Source organism: Magnolia sinica, chromosome 6, assembly GCF_029962835.1.
Source record: "Magnolia sinica isolate HGM2019 chromosome 6, MsV1, whole genome shotgun sequence".
Classification (NCBI taxonomy): Eukaryota; Viridiplantae; Streptophyta; class Magnoliopsida; order Magnoliales; family Magnoliaceae; genus Magnolia; species Magnolia sinica.
This window is the reverse complement of record NC_080578.1, coordinates 96509517-96527091: the sequence shown is the minus strand read 5'-3', so window position 1 is coordinate 96527091 and position 17575 is coordinate 96509517. Positions and strand designations below refer to the sequence as shown.

General features: G+C 39.3%; 1 protein-coding gene and 1 long non-coding RNA gene across 3 annotated transcripts in view; one reads left to right on the top strand and one right to left on the bottom strand.

Moving 5' to 3' along the window:
* Positions 1-17575, top strand: part of LOC131249175 (uncharacterized) — a 74429-nt gene that overhangs the window by 26990 nt on the left and 29864 nt on the right. The window lies entirely within an intron of this gene.
* On the bottom strand, positions 4635-5311 carry LOC131249177 (uncharacterized). 2 transcript variants are annotated; one of them, XR_009172693.1, is made up of 3 exons: positions 5270-5311; positions 4797-5107; positions 4635-4689 (listed from the first exon to the last, which is right to left on the bottom strand). It is a non-coding gene; the product is annotated as an uncharacterized LOC131249177 (long non-coding RNA). The 2 variants fall into 2 exon arrangements; XR_009172692.1 differs by lacking the exon at positions 5270-5311 and having other exon boundaries at positions 4797-5143.

Sequence of the window (17575 nt, the reverse complement as noted above, 5' to 3'; positions counted from 1 at the left end):
AACCGCATCCCCCTGCTGCTCTCTCCCTATCGCAGCCCCTCCATCTCTCTCCCTCTCTCTCAAGTGGCAATGGCAAAACCCCTCTCCCTTCCAATGTCTCTCTCCAACACAAGTGGCCATGAAAGCAACGGACCGCAAGAACACACGGTATCCTTGGGTATATATCTCTCTCTCTCATCTTTTGATGGGTTGCAAATGTCTTTCTCAATGTTTTAGAAAATTTTCTTCCTTATGCTATCCATCAAAGGTATTTTTTTTAATTAAAAATTTTGAATTCATTTTAAAATCCATTTTCTGATCATTGCTCTAAATCTTTCATCTTCTTGATTATTTATTTATTATTATTTTTCTAATGTTTGAATCTCTGTTTAAAGGTTTGGTTTCTAATATTCTAAGGGTCGTTTTCCTCTCATGCAGGTATGAAGAGAAATTTCGATTGGCCATTTATGTACTCCACCATGAAACTATCCTTCTTCAGTATCTTTTTTCCAATTCTATTGTTTTTTCAATGTATAAATCAATGTACATACAAGGAATTTTCATCAAGGTATTTTAACATTTCATTTCCGCAAAAAATTATTTTTTCATGTTCTGTATGAACAGGGAACTTCCCTATTTGGTAGCTAATCTGTACATGTGTGATGCGTTTTTGGTTTATCCCATCCATTGATCCAAGGGCCCTACCTTGGATAAATCATGCCCGAAACATCTCTCAAATTGGAAGATTCTAATCATTAAATATTGTCTTTTCTTTGTTGAATGTGGACCGTTGGTGCATTTCTTCTTAACCATGTATTTGCATGCCCAAAATGGAAAATGTTAGAGTTGATCAAATGAAGATATTTTTGGGGCACGGTTCATCAAAGATGGGGCCATTAGAGCAATGGATGGGTTGAACCAAGCACTGCCTCCACACCTATGAAAGGCATAACCACACATTGCTAATCATAAAAAAGGGAAAACAAATATGCATGTGCCCAGTATATAAGATGGAATTTTTATAAGTACCAATGGTTGGCTCTTACACTATTAAAGAAGTTAATAACTCCTATATACTAAATTATTATCTTCCACAGCCAACCATCACAAACAAACTGCATTGTAAAGGCAGAAAATAGAATCAGCAACTACAACAAAGTAATACAAAAATTCTCCCAAACACCAACTACAACGATGGGGTCATGCTGTCCAGTTTTGGACGCAATTTGGTTGGTTGAAGTGGATGCTGTAACATTTGATTGGTTGGACGTGTTGTCCATTTTTGGATGCAATTTTTTTGGTTACAGTTTGGAGGCAGTTTGGGAATAGTTTGGATGCAATTTGATTGGCTGGCATCTATTGTTTGGTTGTTGGTATCCTTTTGGGTTTTCTTCTTTTCCAAGGTTTTCAACATTCCTAAACAAAAGTTAAACACAATCCCATCCTGGGTCAGTTTTGGGCAAGCTTTGAGCATTACATATACGAAATAGCTTTTCCACCTGCTGGTATGAAGGCTTGCCCATTTCTGATTAAAAAATATTATGCTGCATTTGGGCTGAGGATCACAACTTTGATCCATGGCTAACTACTAGTAGTGAGATTTTGTGGAAGAATGATCAATTAGGTCGACCAATCATGTAGGAGAAATGTTTGACTTAGCCATGCTGAGAATAAACAAGCTTGCCAGTACATAATTCGATCCATAAGAGACCCCTCATGGTTCACATCTTTGAAACGTACGTGCTCTGATTCTGCTCAACCTTACCTGGCTAGAACATTTGAGTTGAGCTTTTGAGTTCTTGAACTAGATTGAAAGGAGCGTAGGTGGCAAAGCTATTTCGTATGTGCAATGCTCAAATGTTGAAAACTCTGTAGTACTGCAGTAGAGGTGCAATGTAGTAGGTTATGGCAGCTGAGAGTTGGCTTGGTCCTTTTGGATGGGAAGCCTTGCTGTAAAAATCAGGCTGCTGGCCTAGCGAATTTGGCAGCTGGGCTGCAGTTTTCATTGCAGTGCAGCTTCGCTTCTAGGCTCATGTTTGGGCTGCTCGATTATCGAGGTTCATGGCTATCTAATCCGCTACCTGGAGGATCAGAGTATGGTCTCTCTGCCTGGTGCCTTTTGGATTGGGCTGAGAAATGGCTGATTGAGTGGGTTGTTGTGTTCCAATGGTGAGATTGCAGGTATGAAGACTCTAGATCCTGGGTCTCTTTGATCTTGACTCCTGGAGCTGTTGTTTCCCAAGAGGAGTGGCATGTTTTTTTGTTAGCGTGGCTGAAGTTTGCAATCCAGCCTGATGAATTAAGGAATAGGGGTTGTTGCTGTGGTCAGCAGGAGAGGTCAGCAGGAGAGGTCGACAGGAGCTCTTCATGGAGAAGTTTGCTCTTTCTAGCCCTCTCTGCAGGTTTCTGCTTTGCTTGTTATATGTTAGGTGAGGCCCGACTTGTGGAGCCCTCCTGAAATCTTTACTTTGTACACCCTCTGTTCATATATATAAAGGTCTTTCTTCTTTTAAAAAAAAAGGTAATACAAAAATTTGCCCAAACACCAACAATGAGCAGAGATAAAAAGCATAGGAAAATTCATTGTTAGAAGCATCAAACTGTTCTCTCATCCCTAAGAGAATTAGAGATACTATAAATAGCATCGTTGATAGCCATTCACAGGTTATGGTGTCTGGTAACCCAGTCATGTAACTAGGCAGTGGTAGAATTAATTTTATGATCCTCTGTACAATGTGACAGGCTACGAGCAACCTGATTGTCTTTCAAAGCACACAAGCCAGCACCATGCACTGACAAGATCCATTATCACCACTAATGCCACCCATGCATGCTTAGTAGCTTCAGTGCTAATGCTGGCATGGAAAAGAAAACCAACATTACAAATAGGAGAGCATTTTCCAATTGTTTCCTCTAAAAATCACGATAGATATAAGAATAGGAAGGTCTACTTCTTATCTCATCCACTAGTATCCACTAGTACGAAGTAGCACATCCTGCTGAATTTGAGAACAAGACCAGCCAAACATGCCAAATCAAAAACAGAAATTTCTAAATCCATGATTCAGTGCCAAAATGCTTAAGGTGGCCCATGAATTCTTACTTTCAGTTACTTTTTCTTAATTTGGCATCAATCCAAAGAGTACTTCAACCATCTTCATTACAAATTAGAGAATGCAAGGAAGATCAAACAGCAATTTCAAGAAAATTACATCCCAACCTAAAATAAAGCAATTCTAACAGGAATTACAGTAAATCCAGTCATGCAGAAAAGAAGTTATTAGGGATAAACGTGTGGTGGATATCCCTAGTTATTGGGGATAAACGTGCCGTGGATATCCCTAGTTGTTGCTCTTGAATTCCTTTTGTATTCGCATGCTCAGTTAGACAGTTTTAGAAATTCCAATGGTCCATATTCAAAGTTCACCCAACCGGTCCCATGGTTCAGGTCATCTAAAGAGCAGGGCCCACCTGTCGCACCACTTGGATATCCCATACTTGCAGAGTTGCATGAAGAGAGGGGCTTGTGGGTTCACATCTCATGCAAACAATTATGACTATGAATGGGAAAAGCTCTCCTACTCTTTGGAAGATTATAACCATCCAACCTTTAGACTTTTCCAGTTAAATGATGACAACCCCTCCAGGTAAGGAATTGAATTTTACCTTTATTGGCAAATCTCAATGTGTTAAGAACACATTCACAACCCCACCATCAAATGCAGCATTTCATGAAAACCTGCAGCCAGGAAATCAGCCCCATCCAAATCTTACATTCATGTTGTCCATTTGGATACACCCACCCAACTGGGTAATGTTTGTGGATTATATTATGATTTGGTGTTGGTTATCTTACTAACCAAAACAAACAACCCTCGCCTATCATCTATTTCCACATCACTGGGCCTTGCCTAAAATCTTGAACAAAGCCAATTGCCAATCAAACTGCACCTGCAGAAGCTCGTTCCCAAGCTAAAAGACCGTAGCATCAATAGTAGCACCAGCAGATGCCTTCGACACAGCCCAATAAATAATAATTCCAGCAAAATCCATACACATTCAACCCATTTACATAAATAATCCACATTCAAAAAATTCACATCCATTCCACATTCGACCCATATGAAAAAAAAAAAAGAAGTAAAAGAAGGAAAAAATCACATTCTTCCAAATTTAATCCATATCATAAATAATTCACATTCTTTCACATCCACATTTAATCCATATCATAAACAATCCATATTCTTCCATATTTAATCCATATCATAAACAAGCCACATTTTTCCACATTTAATCCATATCATAAACCATCCATATTCAATCTATATACACGTACAAAATTCACATCCATTCCAGATTCGACCTATATGAACAAAATTATGTAATAAAAAGAAAAGAAAAAAACTTATTACGTGCCGCCCTAAGTTTCCAAGGGAAATAAAGAAGTCATGATTGATTTGCTTCTTCTTTTTTACGAAAGATGGGATGACACCACTTGTACCTTTGTTGAATCTGCCAAAAATCTATACAATGATTCGGGTGGGCACCACAAAAAAGAAATGGGCCTCGCCTATCGTATAATATAACCTTTTCTCTTTTGTAAAACTTGCGGGCGGACTCAACTAACAGATCGTTGTCTCCAATACCCTCTACTGAATACTAAGCTTGGGACCGCAAACTCTCTCTTCCCCAAATGCGGAATAAAAAATTCTGCAAAATTACATGATAGGAAACAATGAGTATAACAGGTACAACTTATGGATAACAAAAAAATACATATGGATAACAAAAAAAATTAAAATAAAATCAGAATTCACCCCCATACAAACAGGCCATAATACTGCAGTTTCACAACAAGACATGTAGGAGCTTAGTTATTGTTCTTGATAAAGGAGCTTTTGAACAAGTCGTACAAATACAGAGAAAAGTTCATAAGAAAAATAGAATAGGAGATGCCACATAAATGTGACAGTATAGAGAGAAAAAGAAAAGAAAAGAACATGGACAACTATTCTTACATGTTTTTTTTTGTTGACAATCATCTGCATCAAAGATTTCCACATTTCTCAAAATACCTTGATTCAAAATTATAAGCCAAAATGGTCTCAAGTTATTCCTGTAAACAAAACTGAGAAAAAGTATTTAGTTACCCATTCACCGAAACTTGCAATTGAAAGTGTGTGTGTGTGTGTGTGTGTGTGTGTGTGTGTGTGTGTGTGTGTGTGTAGAAGACAATGTAATATAAGTGAAAACAATTCTAGTTTTAATAATTGGTTTATTTTTAACTTACATTTGGTTTATTTAACAGTACACCACGGCCTCGCCCTTTAGCGGGTTGATGCAGGTTGACGACCTCTAACCCAAGTTTAAAATCAAATTAATATTTGTTTTTCCCTTCATGCACGTCTTTATGTCCTAATCATGAGGTAAGACATCAAATAAACATTATAGTCAGCACTAAGAGGTTTTTAATCATGAACACCTAAGATTGAGATCTACCTATGTTTGCTCATTTTAGGATCAAGCCCTAAAATGATATGAAAAAATTGATAAATAACATGGATAAAACACATGCAACATGGTGAGGCCCACAAGCACTAACTAGTAGTGATATAGTTATTGGCTAATATCACTAGTCAAACTTGAGTGGATCCATCGAGGTGTAACACCCTGAAAATCGGGGGTCGTGCATACACTTGACTCCCGAGTTCCCGAGTATCACTTATAACCGATTTTCATTAATATGCGTTTACTCAGGTTTAAATGCGCAGCCTGAAATTACTTGAAACATAAATCACATCCACAACACGTTAACTGAAATGAAAAGAGGTCAGATATGTATATATACAGGACCAAAAATATAAATGGGTCGCACATGGCGTTGCCCAACAAAATCACAAAAGAATAGTATGTCAAAGAATAAAGCTGAGTCTGCTATTTAGCGATCCAACGTCCTATCTACTAAACCGACGAAGACCCGCTTGTCATCTAAAAGTAGGAGAACTCGCCCTCCTCCTCGAGGCTCGCGTCGCCGATCTCCTCATACTCGGCATCGTTTGCATCTACGGGCGAGTCTGGTTGGTGTTTTAAAATACCGTCCCAGAGTGGGAGTGAGTGATCAACTCAGTGGGTGCTATTAATCTTAAGTTGTAACAGACATCAATTACATTATGAACTTAATGAAAAGCAATCATCCATAAATACTTAACTAATCTTATTAATGCATATGCATGATAGATGATATGATGCATACCCTCGCCACAACACTCCCTCAAGCGACTCCATCTAACGATCGCGTATGACCAACACTCCCTCAGAGCGACCTCAACTACCGAGTCGCCAACCTAGCTAGTGCGATGCAATGATAATGCTAGCCAAGTTCTTAGTTAATTTCATTCATCCAGCAGGTTAGAGAAACTGATACACCCCACGTATCAATGCCCTTAACTAGTTGCGATGTCAAGGCCCCTCAATGCCCGAGGTCAGGGCACCGCGATCCTTGATCCCGTCGGGTTCCTCATCCCCGACTTCAAGCACATGGGGAGTGCTGAGAACTAGGATCGCTCGCGGTCACTACAGGGAAGCGCGTCACATCAACGTAGGCTAACAGCTCAGACATAGTGTCCCATTCCACCATGCCCGGCTCATGAGGCGGTGGATCAGTTTCAATCTGGTTATCGATGGGCTACAACGGTTGTAAGGTATTCCAGGTTCCATACATATATGAGCAAACATAGGTAACAATCAAGGTTGGTCAGTAAATAAGTTAGACCACACGAGTTCAGGCAAGCACGTAATAGACAACATCGGGTACAAGCGACCTATGTAGTCTAACTACTGTCGCCCACGCCACCTGCCCAAATTCATAAGTTTAACCTCAAGATAGTCCTACCAACGGGACCACCTTCACTCTCCTCGTATTCCTGACCAACCCAAGGGTTTGGTGGTAATGTATAGCATGCCGACTAACATGGGTTATCAACTAGCATAGGTAATAACATGCATTCATACTTCCCATCATAGAATCCAGATTTTTACAAGGCAAATGCTAATAATATCATGAAATAAAGGTGCAATTGTTGTGTGGGTTAGTGTGGAAGGCAAGCATTTTATATATCTCCTAATACCAAAATATACACAAGGGTTAGTGCATCAAACATGTTATGGGGAAAACATCATACATGAACAGAGCAAGGAATGTACAAGCAATCATCATTGACATACCTAATCATGTTTGAGAAACAACAAGCATTTCATCATCATTCCACATTAATTTGGGGGATCTAAAGTGTAAGGTCTTGCCTAGGTTTTGCTAGCTTACCCAAATACATCATCCAACAAACAAAATCATTAGATTCATATTGAAATTGGTGCTAGGCCACCGAAGAGCAATAGTCTGGACCTATGGATCGTTGAAGACTTGGAAAACGACTTAAGAATGAGAGCTTTGAGGTCGATCGGCCGGAATCCCTAAAGAAAGCACTTGCATATATGTTAGAAATTCATGTCAATCCCTTCTCAACACATGGGTTTTAAGAAAAATGGATGAGGGATTTACCTAGACGATCAACGGAGCGATTCTTCTGGTTATGGTGTAGGGTTTTTCTTTGGAGAAGGGATAGGGAGTTGCAAGATTGGGTTCCCTTGGACCCACCTCAATCTATGGTTCACCCTTGCTCTCACCTTCACTCTCTTTCTTCACTCTCCCTAGCTCTCTCTCTCTTCTCTCTTTACTCTCTCCCTCTTTCTCTCTCTCCCCTTTGAAAATGGAAAATCGTATGGGAAGAGGGGTGCCCCAAATGAGGCCCTTTTATAATGCTAGATCTGGTGTCAATGGCCCCAAATGTTGGGTTTTTACTATACTAACCCTATGGGAGGGTTTTTTTAGCCTCTAGAGCCCACTATGGGGTGTACAAGTCGATATACATCGTAGGGATCGACCCACCATTTGGATGCGCCGATCGACACATATGATTAGAAGTCTGTTCAACGATCACCGATAGTTAATCGGGGCCACGGCTACATGGATATGAGCATGAAAATATCCTTACTCCATGGGTAAAGTTTGGTCGTAAACCGACGGTCCGAAATCCTCAACTTTGAATAAGAGTAGACGACCCAATTCACTTAAGTTTCAACTTTTTCCTTCAGGGTATTTGTACTTCTCATGCACTCGTCATTTGGCTCAAGTTGAGTGGTTCTGGATAGTATGCAGGTCCGACTCCTGCGATGGACGTTAAGCCCAGTAAGACGGACATTATTCTATAGTTTTTGAACTAGTGGCCTACCAATGAGCAGTGTAGAGCTTGTTTGGAAAATCGGGGCATTTCTGGAATGAATTTGGTAGTGAGATTTCTCGTGGGCAATGATTAGGGTTTAGATTAACTATGTTCATAGTGTAGCCTATTTATAACTAGTGAAAGTGGAGATTTGATCATGATAAATCTAAACCGTCGGTTTTAGGCTAAAAGAGTAACGAGGTTGATTTGGTCTATTAGTTAAGATCCGGACCTTATCTGACTCAGATTCGGTTAGATCTTTAATTTAGTTATGATTGTCTTGATTAGTTTGTGATGGGTCAGTTAAATTTTTTGGTCCAATGTGAGTGAATCATGGGATTAAACTTGATGTACAAATGATCGGGCGGATTCGTTGGCTTCCTACGATTGATTAAACGGACTTGTACGGTCTTGATTGGTACCACCTCTGTATAAACTAACATTGAGTGTTAATGGTTATTAAGTGATATCATAAGTTAATTAATAAAAAAAATTAAAGATTTTTTGAAAATCCAAAACAGTGAAAATCTAGGATGTTACAATCTACCCCCCTTAAAAATAATTTCGTCCCCAAAATTTCTTAAGGGTAATAAGTAAAGATATTATCATTTCATTTGTTTAAGTTTTTGTTGGTTTCGGGTTTACATACATTTTAGGGTATATAATAAATACACTGGCCTAGCTCATCGTGATCTAGCCCCCTTAAAAGTTTTCACCTTTGAGGTTTGTAAACAAATGTCAAAATCATCATTATCGTGTTAGGTGTTTGATGATAAAGTTTACCTAAGGGTAATATATTTTACTCTTTATGATTGGGCTAATACGGAAAAACAGTTGTAGGCTTTGTTCCCATACGTTGATCATCTGCCTGACCAGGGCAGAAAGATTGTTGTATCCCTTCTTAGTCTTGGTAGATCCCGGTCTTCTGCTCGATCAAAGCAATGAGTACGTTGGTATTCACCCGGGATTGAGAATCAGGTTAAGCCACGAATACTTCGCAGGTGTATACTTCCGTAATTCTGTAGTTCGATCAATCTGAATGTTTAAGGAAAAATCACACATCATTAAAAGGTTAAAATCTCTTATTTATAAGGTTGTCCTTTGAGTCTTGCTCCAAGAGAGTTCTCATTTTAATTCTTGTCTAACTTAGTAATTTAAATCTCTCACGGTGCCTATGATCAAACGATTATCCTAGGAAGGCTTCCTATGGCCTAAACATGTTTCTGTATATTGTCATCTTGATCTTATGGGCATGGGTTATGAGCGAATCACGCTTTGGTTTTGTTGATTTTGAGGAAAGGAAGAACAAAAGTTTTAACAAATCTCAGAGATTTGGAGGGCCGATGACGCTAAGAACGATATAAAAAGGGAATGAAGAAAAAGTTTTAGAAACTCATAATGTTTTAGCGAAGTCTGCATCGAATATGAACTTACAAGATCTTAAGTAATAAAATTCAATCCTTCTAAGGAGTTGTAGTCCAACCATGCTATAAACTACTAGGAATATAAAAATATACTAAAAATAATATGATTTAATTATACAGGACGATTCCTGGCTCGACCCGCCTCCTCGCGAGCCAGTCTTTTCTTCCCATGAGGGAAAGGATCACCAGAATAGAAAAGAATGAGGCAATGGTTGCAAGGAAGGTCATCTTTCTTAGCTAGAGGTGGTTTGGATGTGAGGAAGAGATTTTGAGAAGGGGCTTGAGATTGAGTTTTAGGAAAGGGTTTGGGGAATGGCCTTTAGAAATGAGTTTTGTGAATGGTTCTTAGGAGTGGGTTTTAGGAGCGTATTTGAGAATGGGTTTTAAGAATGGTCTTGGAGATAGGTTTTGGAAATGGTTTTGGGAATGACCCTTGGGAATGATGGAGCGAAATGAATAGAAAGGGATAGTGTGAAGGAAAGGAAGATGGGAGATGCAAAAATGGGTTTTTGGGAGAGACGGAATGAAATGAGTTGAAGGTGGATGTTGTTGGATGAGTTTTTGAGAATGGGTTTGAGATTTGGAGAGGGAGAGGGTTCCTTTAGAGGTTTTGGGAGGGTTAGTAGTGAAACGAGAAAGAATAAATAACTGAAAGTTCTAGGATATTTCATAGGTTTGAAGAGATGGTGACCCTAGAAAGGATACGGGAATGAAAAGAGGAAGAAAATCATCTCCTCAATGTGGTATGAATCTTGATTACATAAGAAGTCTGCATCAAATATGAACTTAGAAAGTATTAAACAATCAAACTCAACCCTATTCAAGAGTCGAAATTCAATAGTATTAGAAACTATTTGAATTAGAAAAATATACTAAAAATAATCTAATTTAATCATACAAGACGATTTCTACCATGATTAGAAGTAATTTCTAAAAAGAAACAAAATACTAAAACTCTAATATGAAAAAAATACACTTGATTCATTGGCAACTTTTAGTTGTAGAAACTTTCGGTTTCAATACATCTTTTGTTCATAAAGTATTTATCACTTTTAATTACTAGATAATTTTTATAATTGTTATGGTAATTCATCATTAAGTTGACCCTTTTTCATGCAAAATTTCAATCTATTTCAAATTCCATAAAAATCATAACAATTTTAAAAGCATAAGTTATTCGAAACTAACGACTTTCTGTAAGATACTAAAATGTATCTAATTATTGTAACATTTCTTATATTTTTAGTAACTGAATTATTTTTAAAATTTTTATGATGATTTATCATTAGGTTTCAAGTCATAGTACAAAATTTCATATCATATGGAGATGTAAATAAATTATTAAAATTCTATGCGCAACAGGTGTTCGAAATTAATAATTTTAGGACAGGTAGAAAAAAATCTTAATTTTAACTATATTATAATTTTTATTTTATTTTTACTTTATTTTTATATAAAACTAGACTTATCAAGCTTCAATCTGACTTTTGAATCACCTAAATCGGAATTGTAACGAAGGAGATATGAATTTTTGAAGACGACCCAAATTCACAGGAAATTTCGGTGGGGGCAACGCGGGTCGGTGGGGGGCAACGCGGAATTGGCGGGGGCCACGCGGTCTCCCCCTCCAACCCGCGCTGCCCCCGCCGGAATTTTTTGTGAATTTGGGTCATCTTCAAAAATTCATATCTCCTTCGTTACAACTCCGATTTAGGTGATTCAAAAGTCATCTTATAACACCCTGGAAATCGAGGGTCGTGCATACACTCGACTTCCAAGTTCCCGAGTATTACTTATAACCGATTTTCATTAATATGCGTTTACTCAAGTTTAAATACATAGCCTGGAATTACTTGGAACATAAATCACATCCACAATACGTTTACTGAAATGAAAAGAGGTCAGATATGTATATACACAAGACCAAAAATATAAATGGGTACCCAACAAAATCACAAAAGAATAGTATGTCTAAAAGAATAAAGTTGAGCCTGCTACTCAGCGATCCAACGTCTCATCTACTGAGCCCACGAAGACCCGCTCGTCATCTGAAAGTAGGAGAACTCGCCCTCCTCCTCGAGGCTCGTGTCGCCGAGCTCCTCATATTTGGCATCACCTACATCTACGGGCGAGTCTAGTTGGTGTTTTAAAACACCGTCCCAGAGTGGGAGTGAGTGATCAACTCAGTGGGTGCTATTAATCTTAAGTTGTAACAAGCATCAATTACATTATGAACTTAATGAAAATCAATCGTCCATAAATACCTAACTAATCTTATTAATGCATATGCATGATAGATGATATGATGCATGCCCTCGCTACAACACTCCCTCAAGCGATTCCATCTAACAATCGCGTATGACCAACACTCTCTCAGAGCGACCTCGACTGTCGAGTCACCAACCTATCTAGTGCGATGCAATGATAATACTAGTTAAGTTCTTAGTTAATTCCATTCATCCAGCAGGTTGGGGAAACTGATACACCCTACGTATTAATGCCCTCAACTGGTTGCGATGTCAAGGCCCCTCAATACGCGAGGCTAGGGTATCGCGATCATTGATCCCATCAGGTTCTCCATCCCCGACTTCAAGCACATGGGGAGTGCTGAGAACTAGGATCGCTCGCGATCACTACGGGGAAGCGCGTCACCTCAGCGTAGGCCGATAGCTCGGACATAGTGTCCCATTCCACCATACCCGGCTCACGAGGCGGTGGATCAATTTTAATCTGGTTATTGATGGGTTACAACGGTTATAGGGTGTTCCGGGTTCATACATATATGAGCAAACAGGGGTAACAATCAAGGTTGGTCAGTAAATAGGCTAGATCGCATGAGTTCAGGCAAACACATGACAGAAGACATCGAGTACAAGCGACCCATGTAGTCTAACTACTGTCGCCCACGCACACCCGCCCAAATTCATGGGTTTAACCTCAGGATAGTCCTACCAACGGGACCTCCTTCACTCTCCTCGTATTCCTGACCAACCCAAGGGTTTGGTGGTAATGTATAACATGCTGACTAACATGAGTTATCAACTAGCATAGGTAATAACATGCATTTATACTTCCCATCATAGAATCCAGATTTTTACAAAGCAAATGCTAACAATGTCATGAAATAAAGGTGCAAGTGTTGTGTGGGTTAGTGTGGAAGGCAAGCATTTCATATATCTCCTAATACCAAAATATACACAAGGGTTAGTGCATTAAACATGTTATGGGGAAAACATTATACATGAACTGAGTAAGGAATTTACAAGCAATCATCATTAACATACCCAATCATGTTTGAGAAACAATAAGCATTCCATCATCATTCCACATTAATTTGGGGGTCTAAAGTGTAAGGTCTTGCCTAGGTTTTGTTAGATTACCCAAATACATTATCCAACAAACAAAATCATTAGATTCATATTGAAATTGATGCTAGGTCACCTAAGAGCAATAGTCCGCACCTATAGATCGTTAAAGACTTGGAAAATGACCTAGGAATGAGGGCTTTGAGGTTGATCGGCCGGAATCCCCAAAGTAAGCACTTTCATGTTAGAAATCCATGTCAATCCCTTCTTAACATATGGGTTTCAAAAAAAATGAATGAGGGATTTACCTAGACGATCAACGGAGCGATTTTTCTGGTTGTGGTGTAGGGTTTTTCTTTGGAGAAGGGATAGGGAGTTGCAAGATTGGGTTCCCTTGGACCCACCTCGATCTATGGTTCACCCTTACTCTCACCTTCACTCTCTTTCTTCACTCTCCCTAGCTCTCTCTCTTCTCTCTTTACTCTCACCCTCTTTCTCTCTTTCTCCCCTTTGAAAATGGAAAATCGTATGGGAAGAGGGGTGCCCCAAATGAGGCCCTTTTATAATGACAGATTTGGTGCCAATGGCCCCAAGTGTTGGGTTTTTACTATACTAACCCTATGGGTGATTTTTCTAGCTTCTAGGGCCCACTATGGGGTGTACAAGTCGATATACACCGTAGGATAGTTAGCCCTAATGATGATCTATGTATGGATACGATCGGCCCGCCATTTGGATGCGTCAATCAACAGATATGATTAGAAGTCTGTTCAACGGTCACCGATAGTCGATCGGGGCTACAACTATACGGATATGAGCTGGGAAATATCCTTACTCCACGGGTAAAGTTTGGTCGTAAACCGATGGTCCGAAATCCTCAACTTTGAATAAGAGTGAACGACCCAATTCACTTAAGTTTTAGCTTCTTCCTTCAGGGTATTTGCACTTCTCATGCACTTGTCCTTTGACTTAAGTTGAGCGATTCTGGATAGTATCCAGGTCCGACTCTCGCGATGGACGTCAAGCCCAGTAAGATGGACATTATTATATAGTTTTGGAACTAGTGGCCCACCAACGAGCGGTCTAGAGCTTGTTTGGAAAATCAGGGCATTTTTAGAATGAATTTGGTAGTGAGATTTCTCGTGGGCAATGATTAGGGTTGGATTAACTATGTTCATAATGTGGCCTATTTATAACTAGTGAAAGTGGAGATTTGGTCATGATTACTCTAAACCGTCGATTTTAGGCTAAAAGAGTAATGAAGTTGATTTGGTCTATTAGTTAAGATCCGGGTCTTATCTGACTCAGCTTCGGTTAGATCTTTAATTTAGTTATGATTGTCTTGATTAGTTTGTGATGAGTCGGTTAGATTTTTAAGTCCAATGTGAGTGAATCATGGGGCTAAACTTGATGTTCAAATGATCAAGCAGATTCGTTGGCTTCCTACGATTGATTAAACGGACTTGTGCGGTTCTTTATCGGTACCACCCTGTATAAACTAACATTGAGTGTTAATGGTCATTAAGTGATATCATAAGTTAATTAATAAAAAAAATTTAAGGATTTTTTAGAAATCCAAAACAGTGAAAATCCAGGATGTACACGAGATGTGTGGGATCCCAAATTATGGAGCCTATTGTGATGTATTTTTCTCACATCTACATCATTCATCCATGTTGAAAGCTCATTTCAGAACATGATACAAAAAATAAGAAAAAGTTTTTGGATCAAGATGATATTTGTTTGGTATCTTCATCCAAGTCTTTGTTACCTTATCAATGGAAGCAGATTGCGTGCTAAGTAAACTCTTTAAGGCTCACCATGATTTGTGTATTGTATCCAATCCGTCCATCTATTTTACTATATAATTTTAAGTCTTGATCCTAAAAATGATGAATATCCAAATGTCAAATGAACCACACCAAAGGAAACAATGTGAATTGAACTTCTACCGTCGAAAAATTCTTGGGGGCCATAGAAGTTTTGGATCAAGCTTATATTTGATTTTTCCCTTAATCCATGTTTGTATGATCTTATGAACATGTTGGATGACAAATAAACATAATTGTGGGGCCTAGCAAAGTTTCAATGGTGGAAATCATTACTCTCACTGTTTCATGTGGTATGATCCACTTGAGCTTTGGATTTGCTTCAATGTTGGTCTCAACCCTTTAAATAAGTTGAAAAAAATGGATGAACGACATGGATAAATCATATACATTCACTATGGGCCCAATTGAGTTTACTTAATACGATAAGAGATCCGATTTCCTTGTCAATATGCTGGATGGGAAATCGGATTGCGTACTGAGCTACTCGGGGCACTCTTATCATACTGAGTAAACTCAATTAGGTCCACCTTAAACATATATGGTCTATCCACGCCATCCATCCGTTTTTATCTAATTTAAGGGGTTAAGCCCAAAATTCAAGCATATACAATTGACAGTTAGGATAATGATTTCCACCTATGAAACCTTTATAGGCCCCACAGTAATGTTTATATGTCAGAAAACAAAAATATAAGCTTGATCCAAAACTTCTTTGGCCCTAAGAAATTTTCAATGGCAGAAGTTCTAGTCAACTGTTTCCTGTGGTGTGGTCCATTTGAAAATTATATATGCTTCTTTTTTGGGCTCAAGCCCTAGAATTATCAGGGAAAATGGATGGACGGAGCGGATAAAATACATGAATCATGGTGGACTTCGTAGAGTTTGCTAGGCTAGTGAGTTACTCGCAAGGCAAACCGCTTCCATTGGATGGAAAGTAAATATTTTAGTGTATCCATGACGTTTTTAATAGTTGGAATTTAGTTAAAAATATTTTCTTGTGGTGTGGTCCACTTGAGATTTGGATCAGTTTCATTTTTTGGATCACATCCTAAAATGAGCTTTCAATACGGATGGAAGGCGTGGATTTAAGGAAAGTACATCACTGTGGGCCCCACAGTTGCCCTGCTAAACAGCCCCGTTCCGCACTAACGCAAAAGAAAAAAAAAGGAGAGGAAAAAATACAAAAGAAAAACTACGGGTCAGGGCTTCCCTTGCCAGAGCAGAGAGAGAGGGAAGCTGAGAGAGAGAGGAGAGGAGACGCTGAGAGAGAGAGAGAGAGAGAGAGAGAGAGAGAGAGAAGGAGACGCTGAGAGAGGGAGAAGGAGACGTTGGGTCAGAGCAGGTAGGTGCACTTTCAATGCAGCTGCGTTTCCACCACCCTCTCCCAAATTCGAAATGGCTAGCCGTTGTCTGTAACAAAGTAACCTGCGACTTGAAATACACCTAATTCCTCTATTACATTTCTTGCAATCTTACCTGATAGAAAGTTACAGGTTGAGACTTTGTTACATGTAACATTTCTCCCCCAAACACAAACTGTAAGGGCCTGTTTGGATGCCTGTAAGTTGGGTAAGTGGGAAGTCACTTACAGGTGGTGTTTGGGGGAGAAAAATCGCCTGTAAGTAACTTACAACCTGTAAGTCACTTACAGGCAAATCTACCAAAAAACTGCAGGGCGAGGGGGGTGGGAAGTCACTTCCCTGTAAGTCACTTACAGGCTCAACGGTCATATTTTTAAAAAGAGGGGAAGAGGGAGAAACGCACAAACCCACCAACCACCATTATAGCCATGAAGCTCCAGCCAATGAAGAGGAAGCAGCAGCCATTGAAGGAACTCCAGCAAGCCTTGCAGCAGTTCAGCCAATCCACATCCTACAACACTATTACCGCAGCAAAGCTTCATTATTACCGCACCAACGACTGCCATTTACCACACCAACAACCACCATTGATAAGATTCTATAAAAAGAGGATTGCAGGTTTCGTCTCTCCATCCCAAGCTCTCTCTCTCTCTCTCTCTGCAATCTCTCTCCCCCTCCCTCTCTGCAATCTCTCTCCGTCTCTGCAATCGCTGCGTGGTGCCTTCCGTCTTTTCTCCTCTCGAAACGGTTGGGTTTCATCCACCCTGTTTTTTCTCCTTTGAAACGGGAGTGGTTTGACGTTAATATATAACGCTGGCACACCTGCGCACGTGCGCATTTTTTCACACCTATTATGGGCCTCTAATCCGAACGGACCATGTGATGCAGCATCCCATGAAAACGTTTAGGGACCAATTTGTGCCCTGATTTAAAACTCTGGTGGGCCATAGAAAAGAGAGATGCAAATCAAGGTAGGAAAATGTTTTCTTTTTTCATGGCCAATCAATATATTAGATCAAAGTATAAGTTGGCTAATGGGGGTTTCGTGGGGTTCTGCATAACGTGGACCAATCGGATTTTGGACTCAACTCACGTATTATGAGTTCTCAAAAAGTTCTCAAAAGAACTCTTGCCAAATGGTGCACCGCTGAGTATTATGCGGAAGGAATCATGTGCTGAGTAATGTGTAAACTTTGTGGACCCACCATGATATATGTATTTGATCCACACTGTCCATCCATTTTAATACTTAATTTTAGACGAAGAAATAGATGGACGGATTGTATAAACTAGTCCTAATTTGGGATTGCATTGAAAGTGGTCCTAAACATCAATGGTGCATTTTGAATATTTTTGCTTACATCTCATGAAACCAGTCCTAATTTGGTTTCATAG